Source organism: Panthera tigris, chromosome A3, assembly GCF_018350195.1.
Source record: "Panthera tigris isolate Pti1 chromosome A3, P.tigris_Pti1_mat1.1, whole genome shotgun sequence".
Lineage (NCBI taxonomy): Eukaryota > Metazoa > Chordata > Mammalia > Carnivora > Felidae > Panthera > Panthera tigris.
The window spans coordinates 7,744,488-7,760,975 of NC_056662.1; positions in this window are offsets into that span (position 1 = coordinate 7,744,488).

Genomic DNA, 16,488 nt, shown 5'->3' on the forward strand with positions numbered 1-16,488 from the left:
CACGACAGAATGCTCGAACTCATTCTTTTATTAGCCACTTCCTGACCCCAGCTCACATGCCCAGAGATAACATATCTTAAAAGCAAAAGGAAAATTTTATTGAGAGAAATAAATGGATTGGAAAAAATGAATATAGAAAAATTAATTTAGAGGAAAAGAGAGTGATAGATACCACTTCTGCTGGCTCGGCATGCGGTCCAGATCTCCTCTACTGAAAAACAGTAAATCCCAAAACACATTCTACAGACAGCTTCTCAAGTGGCCTTTAAAGTAATTAGTAAGTCTAACGAATTCCATACAAAAAAATGGGTGAAAGCTCTTCTAATTTGGACATTTCTATAGTGTGTGTGTGTGTGTGTGTGTGTGTGTGTGTGTGTGTGTGTGTGTAAAAACCACTTCATACCCTGAAAAATGTCGACAATCTCTGGTTCTTGTTGTTGTTGCTGTTTTTATTTCTTTTTAATGCTCATTTATTTATATATTTGGGAGAGAGAGAGAAAGAGGGAGGGAAAGAGAGAGAGGGAGAGAGACAATCCCAAGCAGGCTCCACGCTGCCAGCACAGAGCCCTATGCGGGGCTTGAACTCACCAACTGTGAGCTCATGACCTGAGCCGAGATCGAGAGTCGGACACTTAACTGACCGAGCCACCCAGGGGCCCCACTGTTGCTGTTTTTAATGTAGACTCTTCCTGCACCCTTTCCTTCCACATTTCCTTAAGTGACTCGTCGTCTCAGTGCCTGACCAAAGGGCCATAAACTCACAAGTGCTAAGTTTAAAACAGTTACAGTTGAAACTCAAACATTTCTTGGGGACCATGTAACTAAGCTTCAAGTACTGTCTCTCAGACAAGTGTTGGCAGAATATTCCAGCCAGAATTAGATTTATGAAGAGTACAGGATGAAGTGACTCATTAGCAAAATAATGAAGATGGGGAGGCAGGTGGAGGGGAGGGACTGGTGGTGCTTTGCTTATAGAGTTAAGGTTCTGGAAATAACTGAGGATACGATATGTTCCTCAGACATAAATACTTATAATGATCATAATAACACATAAAGAAGAACCTACTGAAACACATACTGCCTGTCGAAGAAAATGAACAGATCAGGACTCCTAGGACTAAACCATTGCTTCTGAGGTAGCAAATTTTGTGCTTCCCAGAGACCCCTTCTAAGAGATGTCACTTAATTAGCATTCCACTAAGTCTACTCCATCACAGGTGAATTTGACCCCTTTCTCCTCCAAATTATGAAGCGGACCAGGAGGAAAAAAGTTTGCTGCCCCCAGAAAACGGTTTGCAAAAGACGACTTCGGTTGTCCATATAACACAAATCATTCCAGGCTTCACTGGCATTGAGAAATAATTAAGATTGCATGTATTTCCTTTTAAAAAAAAATTACAGCGCTTTCTAGGTACTAAAACTCATATAGGTACTTAACAAATGTTTAATCCTGTGAAATACATACTATTATTTTCCACGTTTTTCTGATGAGGATATACTGAGCTGTGAAGGACAAAAGTGATTTATAGCTGGACTGGGAAAGCTCTGTCTTTTTTTTGCCTGGGTGCCTGGGTGTCTGGGTGCGACTCTTGGCCAAAATAAGGGTAGTGGGCTTTGTGAATACTATTCAGAGTCCAGTGTCAGAGTCCTCGAGTCAGAGTCTCAAGGGCCAGTTTCCTCACTGATGGCTCTGTGACTAGCCGAACTCAGCCGAACTCATTCAATTAGCTTGGCTAACACCTGGGAACTTTGCCTTGAACTTTCCTGAAGCCAAGATTCTTTTTTTTTTTTTTAATTTTTTTACTGTTTATTTATTTTTGAGACAGAGAAAGAGACATAGCACGAGTGGGGAAAGGGCAGAGAGAGAGGGAGACACAGAATCCAAAGCAGGCTCCAGGCTCCGAGCTGCCAGCACAGAGGCTGATACGGGGCTCGAACTCACGAACCTCGAGATCATGCCCTCCGCCTTACTCGAATGCTTAACTGACTGAGCCACCCAGGCGCCCCCAAGATTCTTCACACTGATCTTGCTGGTCTCACCTGGAGAGAGAGAGAGAGCAGCCAGCTTCCCCCGTACAAATGAGGACCAGGGGAGTACATGCCAAGACGATGTCTCCTGAACCCTCGATGCTTGGCTGGACTTTCTTTCTCTTGCTGCACCATATCCTGTGCCTTGAAATACAAGATTTACAAGGGGCGCCTGGGTGAAGGGGCGTCGGTGAAGCGACTGACTTCAGCTCAGGTCACGATCTCACGGTTCGTGGGTTCGAGCCCTGCGTCGGGCTCTGTGCTGACGGCTCGGAGCCTGGAGCCCACTTCGGATTCTGGTTCTCCCTCTCTCTCTGCCCCTCCCCTGCTCACCCTCGTCTCTCTCTACCTCTCAAAAATAAATAAACGTGATAAAAAAATTAAAAAAAAAAGATTTATGTGAGGGGGCTCTGTGGAACTGGGCAAATCTTTTCAAACACCCAAACTCAGGAATCTCTACAGGAGACACAGAAGTTAGCCACTGGCCGGAGTTCTGAGGGCTCCTTAATGACAGAGCCAGGCTTTGAAGTTCATCAGTCTGGCCCCATAACCACAATGCGATGCTGCTTGTTACGCACATCAGTACCTAAAATATAATGGTACGTGGACCTCCGGAGATGTCTACCTCTGCCCTTTCTCAAGTATCCACAAGTATTTTTTTAAGTTTATTTATTTATTTTGAGAGAGGGAGAGAGAGAGAGCGAGCGAGCACAAGCAGGGGAGGGGCAGAGTGAGAGGCAGAGAGAGAACCCCCCGAACTCATGAACCATCAGATCACGCCCTGAGCCAAAATCAAGAGTCCGACTCAATCTACTGCGCCCCTACAGGTGTTTTAGTGAGACCCTAGGCTTGTTCCATACGGGCTTCGTGCCTGTCCTCCAAGGTTCTTCTAGATGAGACTCCTTGTTGATCTCCCTGCGGTAGGCAGAATTCCAAAACATCCCCTGAGATTTCTCAACCCCCTGGTATACAAGCCTCATACAATCCCTTGGCTGAATATGGTAGATTTTACCCTGTGGTGACGTTACATTATACACATGCTATATGGAACAGCTGACGTCAACGTATGGAGATGATCCAGGTGGGCCTGACCTAATCAGGTAAGTCCTTTAAAAGCAGGGAGTTTCTCTAGGTAGGTGGCAGGTGAATGCTCAGAGATGAAAAGGGTCACAGGGATAGGAAATGAGGACAGCCTCTCAGAAGTTTAGACTGACCCCCACAGACCAAAAAAAAAAAAAGGAGGGGGGGACCTCAGCTCAGTCCTCCAGCTGCAAAGACCTGAGTTCTTACAGCCAACTGAGTGATCCTGAAAATAGATGCGCCTCCCACCCAGTAATCTGGCCTCCAGATCAAAGCCAGCCTGGCCAGTCTTGAGTTCAGCCTGGTGAGATCCTAAGCTCAGAACTCAGTTAAGCGCACCCAGACTTCTGCCCTACAGAACTGAGAGATCATAAATGCGTGTTACGTTAAGCTGCTAAATTTGTGGCCACTTAGCATGCACCACAGAAGATGAATACGGTCCCCAAGCCATAGTCACTTGAGGGAGGGGCCCAGCATGGCCACTCCTGAAAGCACCTTCCTTGATAACATCTCTGTGTTCCGGTAGCTGCCATGCTACAGAAACTTCAAGGTGGCAATCCAGGAGGACTTCCTGCAGTGCTCCCTGGGGCAGTCTCTGCCTCTCACAGAACTGGGGAGAAACTTCCCACAGGAATCTATGAATCCCTCTGCCCCCGGGGCCTCGAGCAATACTGTCTAGGCCTGAAAGCAGTCCGTCTCCTGAGGAAAACAGCCTGGCCACCTTAACTTTCAGCTGTCTTTCCACAGACATTCCCAGGCTTGACTGAGAGAGCCTGAGCTAATATCGCCTTCTGCTTCTTCTCTCCTCTCATCCCGGCCACAGCCTCAGGGCATCAGAGTCAGACATCCATCCAATTCCCAGATTTTTGAGGAACAATGTGAGCAAGGGAATGTTATAGACAGCAGGCTCCTGTCCTCAGAAATTCATATAGGGAAGCCCTAACCCCCAGGGTGATGGCATTTGGAGGTGGGTCTTTGGGAAGGGTTAGGTTTAGATGAGGTCCTGAGGGTGGGGCCCCACGACGGGATTAGTGCCCTCCTAAGAGAGGGAGAAGCCAGAGCTGGCTCTCCCTTGTGAGCACACAGCAAGAAGGCAGCCGCCATTCACAGAACAGGCAACGGGTTCTTACCAGACACCGAATGTGCTGGGACCTTGACCTTGGACTTCCCAGCCTCCAGAACTGTGAGAAATAAATCGTTTAAGCCACCCAGTCTGTGGTATATTTCTTACAACAGCCTGAACTGAAAAAGACAAAGAATCTCTTCGGTTTTTTTTCCCTCCCTGGGGCTCCATGAGAGCCTGAGCAGTTTACAGTTCCCAGTTCCCACCTCCAGGAGACCCTGCCTGAGAAGGAAACCAGCCCCGGAAAAGAAGAGCCAGAGTGGGTGATGGGGGAGGGAGGCTGTGGGGGAGACGGCGGGGGGTCTAGGACTCAGATCCCATCGTTTAAGGTAAGAGTCCGTGCATATTCTTTTTTTCTTTTCTCTATCCTCTTTGGCTTGGGTTTTTGTCATTTACACCGAAAAACTCCCCGCAAAATGTGGTTCATTCCTGTAGAATTCCTGCTGGCCACCTCCCCAAGCTCAGTTAGGTCACACCCACCCTCCCCCTTCACTACCCTTATCCCATCTCACTTGCCAAAAGGGTTGGATCCTGAAAGGGACACTGTTTTCAGTCCCTGCTGAATGTTTGCTTTCTGGCTGACGGAGCTCTTTGCATTTTTTTTTTTTTATTCTTTTACTTACTTTTAATGCTTCGTAATCTTGCATATGTCATCTCTCCATTGTCCTGGACAAATGCCACCCACATAAAAGTTTCCCAGTGTGCCTTTAATTAAACTTCATGAACTACTTCTTCTTAGAGAACTTCAGCCAGCTACCACGGTCAAAGGTTTTATGATCTTTCCAGGCAAGAAGTGAAGGAGAAAGGAAGATGGAGAGGCACCGTAAACCAACAATCGCCCAAGGTACTTGGTTTGGGAGATGAGACTGTCAAGGGAGAAATAGTACATATAAAAGTAAAAAACGACCTTGGTGCCTGGGCAAACCTGTTCGTGTTGCACTTACACTGGAGGTTCAGAGAAGCTCTACGAAAGCTTTCGGCGGAGAAGAAATGCCACCGTGTCTGAGAAATTACCTCTGCAGACGTGCGTCTTGCACCCAACGAAGAGAGCCGCGCGCTGGGTGACCGAGAGAGTGGCCGTGAACCTTAACTCATGATTTGATTCACTCCGCTGCGGCAAAGTCAAACCTATTCTACAGGTGTGTGTGTGGCCGTTGGAAAATTCAAGAAGGAGCGTAATCCTGATGACGTAATCTCAGCGCCCCGTCCGCATTCACCGTCACTTACTGGGCACTTTGTAGGCAGCAGGCATCACCAAGCGTCACAAAAATCTGCAAGGTGAGTCTTAGACCTCTGGTGCGTTTCAGGCAGGGTAGACCACTTACATCAGTTAGCTAATCGGTGTGTGAGGCATGCTTTGAAACTAAGTCTCTGATTCCAAAATCCTTTTTTGGGGGGGGACCCCTCCACACGTGAAATGTCGGGTATACAACTGCTGTTTTCCTAACCCACACCACCATCTTCTACACACACCCACATACACCCAACATGTGCACACACATTTCCCTGCACCAAGGGCTCTTTTTGCTTACAGACTTTTGTGTTCTAAGAGGAAGACCCCAGACACAGCCTGAAGGGTTACGTATCGATCCATGTGAGAAAATCATGGCAGTTTAATCTCCCTTAATTCGCTTAGAAAGTAGTCTAGGACCCAATTCTATCAAAGGAGATACAGTGAGAATACACTGCCAGAACTTCAGGAAAATGTTTCTTAGCTCTTCAAAAAAGAAGAGATGCAAGGAAGAGACAGGCCCTTTTTCCTACTTCTGAACAGCGATGTGTGCTCAGGAGCTACTGCAGCCATTGTGTGATCCTGAGGAAGTGAGACGGCATGCGGAGGATGACCAGGTAGAAATTAAAAAAAAAAAAAAAAAAAAAATCTGGGCTTCTATTAGCATCATTAAAACTCTGAACTGGCCAAGCTAAAAGCTATTCCAACTTGAGATTTAATATCTGAAAAATAAATCCCTTTATTTATTTTATCATTGTGGCTTAGATCTGGTGGCTCTTAAAAGTCAGACACTTTAAGATACTCAGAACATTTCACTGCACACTTGTGAGAACTGGAATAAATAAGATGCCCGCTGATTTACATTCTATTCCTCTAATCCTTACATTTGACTCCTCCCATCCTGTGGGCCTAAAATAATTTTTTTTTCCTACAAAAATAAAAGAATGCAGCAACCCAACCCACCACGTGATTATTTGATTAGGTTGCATAAAATTGTAGCATCATCTTGCTGGACTCCTTTATTCCCATGACGGCTTTGAGCAAGCAAGCACAGTGTTACGGAACCCCAAAAAACAGGGAATGTTAAGAGGCGTCTAGAAACTCAGGGTGACCTCCAGCAGACAACCAACAAGAAACGGAAACCCTGAGTCCCGCAGCTGCAAGAAAGTGAATTCTGCCAATTGGGTGGGTTTGGAAGTATATTCTTCTACAGACAAACTTCTGGATATGTCCTCAGCCCTGGCTGGCACAATAAAGACAGTCTTACAGAGGACCCAGCTAAGTCATGCCGAGACTTCTAACCCCCAGAAACTTCGGGGAAAGGAATACATGTTATTTAAACCACTGTACTTGTAGTCATTTGTCGGGCAGCGATGAAAACTACCACAGAAGGTGGCTTGCACAGGCCTAAGAAGAAGCACTTCCAGCAGCTTCCTTGCCCCCCCCCCACCGCCCCCACCCAGTTCCCTCCTTGACACAACATATTTTGGCAGCTACAGAGTTTGGGAGAAGGATTTGACAGAAGTGAGTCATATCTCAGCTGTTCAATTAAACTAGCATTACCGTTTGCCCCTCTTTATAAAGTGTTAAATACAAAATGGTTAAGAATATTTAGCGCTTGGTCGTATTGAACTAATTACATTTTACAAACAGCACAGGTTCCCCCACCCCCGAAAAATACCAGTAATTCCTGGGTTTGGTCTATATCCGTTTTTACAACCACTCATATACACAGCCTAAGAAAAGACACAGCCTAAGAAAAGAAAGTGCTTTATTTCTTGCCATCTCTGCCCGGTCACCGTAAAAACCCAGTGTTTGAGAAAAGAATTCAACAGTGATCACGATGCAAGCCACAACAGTCGGAATTTCCAAGTTTTCTTTTTAATATAAAAATTCCAGAAGATCCGCAGTCAGAAAAATGTGGGTTTAATTCTGGCTGCTCTATAATTCACAAGGTGTATGACTTGAGAAAATTATTTTTCTCCCAGCTTCCTGTCCCTTATCTGAAACACGCAGAGACTAATAATGCCCGCCACATCGGAAGACTTTCACGAAATCATACCAATAAAGTTCTCAGCATGGTTCCAGGCACAGAACATGCAGTCGATAAATAACAATGATTGAAAACATTTAATAAATACCAATTATGTGTTAGCTCCTGAACCAAAGCTTTACTTCCATTAGTCCATAAAACTTTTATTACAAACATGTAGTTGCATTATACCCATTTTACAGATGGCACCCTAGAAGTGTCACCTTACAGTGAGCCCTAGAAGGAGCAAGTAACTTACCCAGAGTTCTATCGATCATTAATGAATCAAAAGAAGGCAATTCAGTATCCAAGCCGTCCCCACCATGCTCCTCTCTCCTGCCCGCTGCCCCACTGTTAACTGTTACTCTTTAGTAAGATGTGATTTCCCTGCACTTTTTTTTTTTTTTTTTAAGAACGGGCCTCTCTGCTAACATTAGGTCCCCTGTATTATCAGGTAATGATACAAGGAGATGTGTCGCAAATTGTCTCGAGATTGCTTTGCTGTAAGTAACTTAGGTCTCCTTAGCTTTTTTACTTTTCTTTTAAAGGGACAGATCTGGGCTTCTTCTCAATTTTAATCACTGTTCTTCTCATCAGACATAATCTTCAAATGGAAGTTACAAAATATCCAAATATAAATTAGTGGAGTCATTGGGCACTCCAGCTGAATGGTCATTTTCCTTCACACTTGCCCCGAAGGAGACTCCCTCCTCTTTCTCCACCCACTCCCACCCACCCTAATTCACTCACACAGAGTAGGAAGAAGAATTTTGTGGCTCTCACCCCACCCTCTATCTGCATCTGAATAAACAGATTCCTCCTGAGTGAACTTTAAAGAACAAAAAAAAAAAAAAAAAAAAAAAAAAAAAAAATGTAAAACACAGAAGCCAGAAAGACTAAAATACAATGATTTTGAACGGGAGGAGAGGGAGAGTCTGGTCCAGATAAATGTATATTAGTCATGAGTTTCATATATATCATAAATATTTCCTTCTGCTTTCGCCCACCGAGGTGGAAAATTGATTGACCTGCTCTGCCAAGGAGCATTGTGTCTGTTCTCTGTAATCCACTGGCGATCTTAATTGATGGAGAACTGACTGTCTCTGGCTGGACACATAATCAGAACCCTAGTCCTATTAAGTATTTTCTGCTGCAGGAGGATGAGGAAAACAATCTTCAGGTGTTACACTGAAGAATTTCATTAAATTATCTCTCCAACCTGCCCTCAAACCAATCCAGCAGTTTATTAATTTTGTAAACCTAGATGTCGTTCATTTAAGGTAGGACACTCAGGTATTAAATTCTACTGATCATACAGGACGGACCAGTTTAAAAAGAATCTACTTTTTCACAGAACTTCAATTTAGAATTTGCCATGAATATTTGCATCTTGCCTCCTCAGCATTTATTTACCACCTACCCTCCCCCATTTTTTCCAACCATCTATGGATTTTAAAGGGAATCTTCCCACTTTCCATTCTCAACATCCATGACCAATCCCCAGAACTGGATCAAACAGCAGAACAACTTGTCCTGAGCAGACTCGGATTTGGGCATCATGTTATCTAAGCCCAATGAAAGTGACCAATGAAAGTGATCATGATCTAAGACCAATGAAAGTGAAGAGTGGGGCTTTGCCTAGAAACAATGGGGAGAAAGGGCTCATGTTTCTTTACTAGATTTGACCTTGGAAGGATAAGGGCTCACGTTTCTTTGCTGGATTTGACCTTAGAAGTATTTTAGCCTCGGGTTGTTATGGCAACCATGCTGCAAATAAAAAAGAAAGGTTGTCTGGGAATGGAATCAACAGAGAAGACCCAGACTTGAGTGATGAAGAAAGAGAAGGGCGCAACTTTTGTCAGTTTGAGTACCTGCATCCAGCCTGACCCGAACTGCATTTTGTCCTGTTCTGTTCAACTGTGCGAGCCAGCAAATTTAATTTCTCTGCCTAGGACAACTGGAATAGATATTTTGACACTTGCCACTAAAGGAGAGCTAAAAGATATAATGTGCATAATTTCCTTGTTCATTTAGATTAAAGCAAACAAACAAAAAGATGCCCCGATGCACATCTGATAGGCATGGCTGGAAGCACTTGTTTAAAAAAAATATTTATTTTTGAGGCGGGGAGAGAGAGAGAGTGGGGGGGGGCGGGGCACAGAAAAAGGGGGAGAGAGAATCCCATGCTATCAGCGCAGAGCCTGATACAGGGCTTGAACCCGTGAACTGTGAGATCATGACCTGAGCCAAAAACAAGAGTCAGACACTTGACCGACTGAGCCACCCAGGTGCCCCCTGAAAGCACTCTCTGTCAGAAGCTCCCTACCCTAAGTTCTGACTGTTTCGTCCATCTGATTCATATGACCCATAGAGCATGAGCTACAAGCTCAATCTATGCAGCTAGACCAGCTGACTCAAATCCCGTTTCACCAACAAGCCCTTTCACCCCGCTGTGCTCCAGTCTCCCATCTATAATACAAGTATATTCCTCCTAAGGGTGTTATAAGGCGAGAATGGGCTAATTTATGAGAACCATAGAACAGTGTCTGGCATGCTCTTAATGTAAATGAATAAAATGTCAGTCTTAAAATCTCATTCACCTGAGAGTTGTCATATTTATAATAAATGTTCTATACCAACTGACATGAATATATATCGACCATGGATACCAAATTTTGTAAATTTTTAAACATGTACTTCCTTGTCTAATATCACCTCTTCCTTGCTAGGTACCCACTGCCATTTTGCTCCCCATGGTCCCCCATACCAAATTTACATCCAAAAGAAACTCATAGAAATTGTTTCCCCGCTTCTTCCCATTCTGTACCAAACAAATTAAACTTAGAAAGGCACTTATAAAGGGAGTCACACGCATACGAAAACAGGTGGTTATAATTAATGCATTGATCTTACTCTCTACGTATTTATCCATGTGTTTAACAATTAAGAACGTACCCTAACACAGAGGACTAGGTCAACAATATTAGAGGCTGAGGGACCCGAAATGGATTCGTGGAACAGTTTTTTGTGACCGAGGGAAATTACCAGGATACAAGAAATAATTCTGCTTCAGTGGTGTCCTTTTTAGGACCTACTTGGATCCATGATCCCAAATGAGACATTTCTAGTTAAGGGGCTTAATTAGCAGAGCCCATCATTAATCATCCTATACCCCCACACTTATTGGCATCTACTTGTGTGACAGGCACTCTGAGGGGGGAGGTACAAAAAAGAATAGTGTATTATCCTTATCATGAAGTTGCTCCCACTCTAGTGGAGAAGACAAACCCCGAATAATATGAAAGCAATGTGATAAGATGTTTCAATAAATACATTCCGATTCTCTCCTAGGAGCTGTATTAAATGCTAGTGATCCTAAGACGAACTTTCACATAAATCGCATCCTTGAAGAACTCACGGCCACATGTCTGTGGCCTATGCAATATGGTAAAGCCACTTAGAGCACACTACGGTGGCACAGAGGAAGCAGTCAGTGGTCTCTAAAGAGGAGACTGGCTCGAAGGATTGGCCAAATTCTGTAATAGATTTTTAGTGGGATGCTCTCTGGCGACAGGTGGTTTAAGAAGGTTTTGAGTGTTCCCAGACTAATGAGAAAACTAATCATGGCTGGGATCCCCCATGTTTAGGATGGTCCTTAATAAATAAATCTCAGCTTAACATGAAAAACACAACTGCATGTCTTCCTATCCCCGTGAGCATAAATTTTACTGGCTGAGAAGCCATCTTTACAGAACTTGGTGAAAAGACCCACTCATGCAAATAGATGTCAGCTTCCCCCTTCACATAAGGCAACCTCACTGAGCAGAAAGGAAAGACCACAAGACTTCACAGGCTGAAAATCACATGAAATCCAAGAAGTCTGTAGAGTCTATGCTCCATAAACAAAATTAAAGGTTTATCACAAGATAGGGTTACATGTTTGCAGAAAAGGGCTTGGCATCCTTATAAATCAATGAGCAGAAAAGGAACACTCCCAGAATAGAAACTCCAGAACAGGGCCTGAGTCTGTCCGATGTGCTTACGTCCTTGGTGCTGAACAAATGACCAGCACAGACTAGGTGTAGTCCCTGCATAGAGCCCTGATTTTTAATCCAAATTATTGATGATTTACAGACTATCATTTCCAGAATGAAGAGGGAAAAATGATCTCTCAAATGCCATGGTGGAAATACAATTTGATATGAACAGTAGAGCTTTACAGAGAGCAAATTGGCAATATGTATCGAAAGCTTTGCACATGTGCTTCGTCATCATTTCCATCATTGTCATCATCATTAAAGCTCAATACCTTTGAGCTGACAAGACAGGCACTGTGCGGCCACACACTTCATATGCACGAGTTCATTTGATCCTCATCACGGCCTAAGGTGCTACATACTCATATTAACTCCAGGCTTACATGCAAGAAAGCATTCTTGGAAACACACATGTGCAAGCAAGTGGTAAAACCAAAACTCTAACACGTCCACTTCCGATTTGAGACTGAAGCATCTCACCGCTATGGTACATTGTCCCCAGACAGATAACATAATGCATTTTTTTCATGGTGTGGTACCATTTCTACTAATTAGATGAGAATAATTAAGTCTGTGCTTCAAAATCCAGTCAAAGTGTAAGTTTTGCTTAACATTCTTGCCTCGTCCTTCTGTGTCTTGCTAAAATTATATTACGCGAGCCTTTTTTTTTTTTTTTTTGCAAAAATGTTATTTCCCACTCAACATCTGGAGAATTTGGGGGGGGGCAAGAAACAGCTTAAAATTAAATATCAGGCAACCTATCTGTTAAAATCTATTGGTGCTCCACACTGTAGACCCCCCTACCGGCTATCTCTCTTCTTGGATCACCACGCCATTATTTTCTTTTTTTTTTTTTTAATTATTTTTTTTAATGTTTATTTATTTTTGAGACAGAGAGAGACACAGCATGAACAGGGGAGGGGCAGAGAGAGAGGGAGACACAGAATCGGAAGCAGGCTCCAGGCTCTGAGCGATCAGCCCAGAGCCCGACATGGGGCTCGAACTCGCAGACCGCGAGATCGTGACCTGAGCTGAAGTCGGACGCCCGACCGACTGAGCCACCCAGGCGCCCCCATGCCATTATTTTCTAGAATGAGCTTCTTCCATACCTAGTGACTCCTCTCATTTGTTCTTATATTCACATCTGCAGACCCCTACTTTTGGTAAATAGACCATTCAGTGAACTGGCTTTCAGCGAACTAGCCCATATTTTCTACTCTAGGGCCACCAAGGGAAAACATACTGAGTTACTTCATTATGCAGAACAATTGACCTCCTTCAACTCAGTCACTCCGTTTTAGATCAGACTCTGAGATTGGCTAAATAATTTATGGTATAGTAATACAACAGAATATTGCAGAGCAAATAAAAATTATATTGTACAAAAACAGTTAATAATCTGGCAAGACATTTCAAATATACTAAGTGAATAAATATACTAAGGTTACAAAAAGGAGCAAATATATTACAACATTTCAAAGGAAAAATTTAAGTGGCATTTGTGTTTCTAATGATATACAGCACAGTTTTTAATAATAGCTTTTTCTGCATTGTGGGATTATAGGCTTTTGTTAAAACCTATATAAATACACACAACTGCATACCTTGATGAAACCTGGAAGAAAATTCAAAATACTTACCTGTATTGTCTAATTATTCTAAAATAAATGCTTTAGGATGTGAGTCCACCAGGACAGGAATTTTTGTCTGTATCCCCATTCTCTAGAATTGTCCCTGAAATGTCATAGGCACTTAACCATTTTTGAATGAATAAACATATATTCTTTTATAATATCTATTTTTTCATTAAATGATGCTGAGACAATTAATCATCTGTCAAGTAAAGGAACTGGGCGCCTACAGTGTGCCATGTGCCAAAAATTAATTGCAAATAGATACAAGGCTTGAACGTAAACTACGAGTCTCTTGTCCTAACTCCAATCTGTTCCTGACACGGTCTGTGTGATCTTTCTGCGACACACTCTTGGTCGTATCACTGCTCTATGTAAAAACTTGGAAGGCTTTCCCACTGCATTGGTATCAAAGTTCAAAATGTACAGTAAACTCAGCACAGCCTCGAGGCTCTGCATGGTATGCTACCCGTCCACCACCCCAGTGGATCTTGTTGATGAACCCAACTGCATATTTGAATGGGATTTTTCTCTCCTTCTCTGACAGCCCAAGACCCTTGGCCTTAGGGACTTCCCATGTGCCATTTCCTCCGGAAACGCCTCCCAACAGAATCCCTGTACCTAAGCAATCACTCCTCATTTCTCAAATGGGACTTCCTGGATATTTGCATGGTTTCAAAGTATCACCCCACAAAACACACAGTTATTAAAGAGGGGAAAACAGTAACTCGGCAGACACCTCCTTAATCAAGTGGGCAAATCTTCCTGAGGGTACAGACGGAAAAGAACACGACGTTACTCCTATAGTGTGCCCCCCACAAATGCATAACGTGAAGCTAATCATGAGAAAGCATCATCAAACCCAAACAGAGATATTCTATGTACAGCCAGTGCTGTTCGAGAACAGCGAGGTCATGAGGTGCCTGGGTGGCTCAGTCGGTTGAGCATCCGACTTCGGCTCAGGTCATGATCTCACGGTTCGTGGGTTCGGGCCCCGCGTCGGGCTCTGTGCTGACAACATAGAGCCTGGATCCTGCTTCGAATTGTGTCTCCCTCTCTCTCTTCTCCTCCCCCGCTCATGCGCTCTCTCTCTCTCTCTCTCTCTCCCTCTCTCTCTCCTTCAAAAACTAAATAAAAAAACATTAAAATTAAAAAAAAAAAAGAACGAGGTCGTGAAATAAAAATACTGAGGAACTCTTCCAGATTAAAGGAAATTAAAGAGACTTGACAAATAAATGGAATGCAGAATTCTAGACTGAATCCCAGACCACGGAAAGGACAATGGTGGGACAACTGGGAAAATCTGAAAAGGTATGTTGACTGAGCTACACAGTTACTGCTGTTATTAATTTCCTGGTTTTGTAATTTGTACTCTGCTTATAGGAGAGAATATCCTTGTTTTCTAGAAAACACACATTGAAATCTTTATAAGTGAAATGGCATCATTTCTTCAACTCACTCTCAAACATTTGAGAAAATAAAATATATAGATAAATACGCGTATATACACACACACACGAGTGCATGCACACACAAACACACACACACCCAGGGGCAGGTCTAGATTATAAGGCAATGTACTAAAATGTTAATATTTGGGGAATCTAGACAAAGGGGATATGAAAACTCCTTATTCTATTTTGGCAGGATTTTAAGTTAACCCTTTTATTTTCAGATAATTATAGATGTAAATTTAGTTATAAGAAATCATATGGAGAGATGTCTCACACACTTTATCCAGTTTCCCCTAATGGTAATATCTTGTAAAACCATAGCACGGGGGCGCCTCGGTGATTCAGTCAGTTAAGCGACTGGGTCCTGGTTTTGGCTCAGGTCATGAGCTCATGGTTGTGAGATCGAGCCCTGAGTCAGGCTCCGTGCTGGGGGTGGAGCCTGCTTGGGATTCTTTCTCTCTCTCCCTCCCTCTGCTCCTCCCCTGCTCACGAGTGTAGGTACTTTTCTCTATTTCTCTCTTAAATAAATAAATAAATAAATAAATAAATAAATAAATAAAAGTAGAATAGCACAGCCAGCCTATTGATACTGATGCAGTTGAGACACAGAACTTTATCAGCATCATGTTCCTCACTGACCTTTGATAGCCATACCCCTTCCCACTCACTGGCACTCTCTGACCCCCATTAACCACTAACCTTTTCTCCATCTCTACGATGTGCTCCTTCTAAGAATCTTCAAAAAAAAAAAAAAAAAAACAGAATCATACAGTCTGCATGCTTTTGGATTGACTTTTCATAATTCCCTCAGCATAATTCCCTGGCGATTCATCCAGGCTGTGGTTGATATCAACAGTTTGTTACTTTTCATTGCTGAGTAGTATTCCATGGTATAGACATATTAGTTTGCTTAAGGTAACTGAATATTTGGGGTTTTCTTTTCAACTTTGTGCTGCTATGAATAAAGCTGCTATAAACATAAACGTACAGATTTTTTAATTGAGCATAGGTCTTCATTTATTTCAGATAAATGCCCAGGAGAGTAATTGCTGGGTCATAGGATGGTCACGTTTGTTTGTTTGAAGTTTTTTTTTTTTTTTATTTTAAGAGAGCATGAGTGTGAGCAGGGGAGAGAGACAGACAGAGGGAGAGAGAGAATCTCAAGCAGGCTCTCACTGTCAGCACAGAGCCCTATGTGGAGCTCGAACCCATGAACCCTGAGATCAGGACCCGAGCCAAAATCAAGAGTCAGACACTTAACTGACTGAGCCACCCAAGCACCCCCTCACACGTTTTGTTTTTTGGTTAAGAAACTGCCACTTTGTTTCCCAGAGTGGCTATACCACTCAGCAATGTATAAGTAACCCAGATTCTCCCCATCCTTGCCTCTATTTGGTACTTTTTTTTTTTAATTATAGCCATTGTAATAGATATATAGTAGCTTACTGTGGTTCTAATCTGCATGTCCTTAAGAGCTAATGTTGAATATTTCTTCATATGGTTATTTTCCATCTACATATCTTCTTTCCCTCTCGGACTATTATAAACAATGCTTCTAAAAATGTCCATGTTAAAGGCTCTGTGTAGACATTTTTCTTAATTCTCTTGGGTATAAACCTAAGAGCAGAATTATGGGGTCATAGGGTAACCCTATTTTTAACATTTTCAGAAACTACTAAACTGTTCTCAAAAGTGAACTGTACCAATTTCACGTTCCCACCAGCAGGTATTAAGGTTTCAATTTCCCCAAACCCTCACCAAATCTTTTTGTCGGTCTTTTGGTTTTATCTCTTCTAGTGACTATGAAGCAGCATCTCACCACAGTTTTAATTTGCATTTTCCTTATGATCAATGAAGCTGAGCAGATTGCCA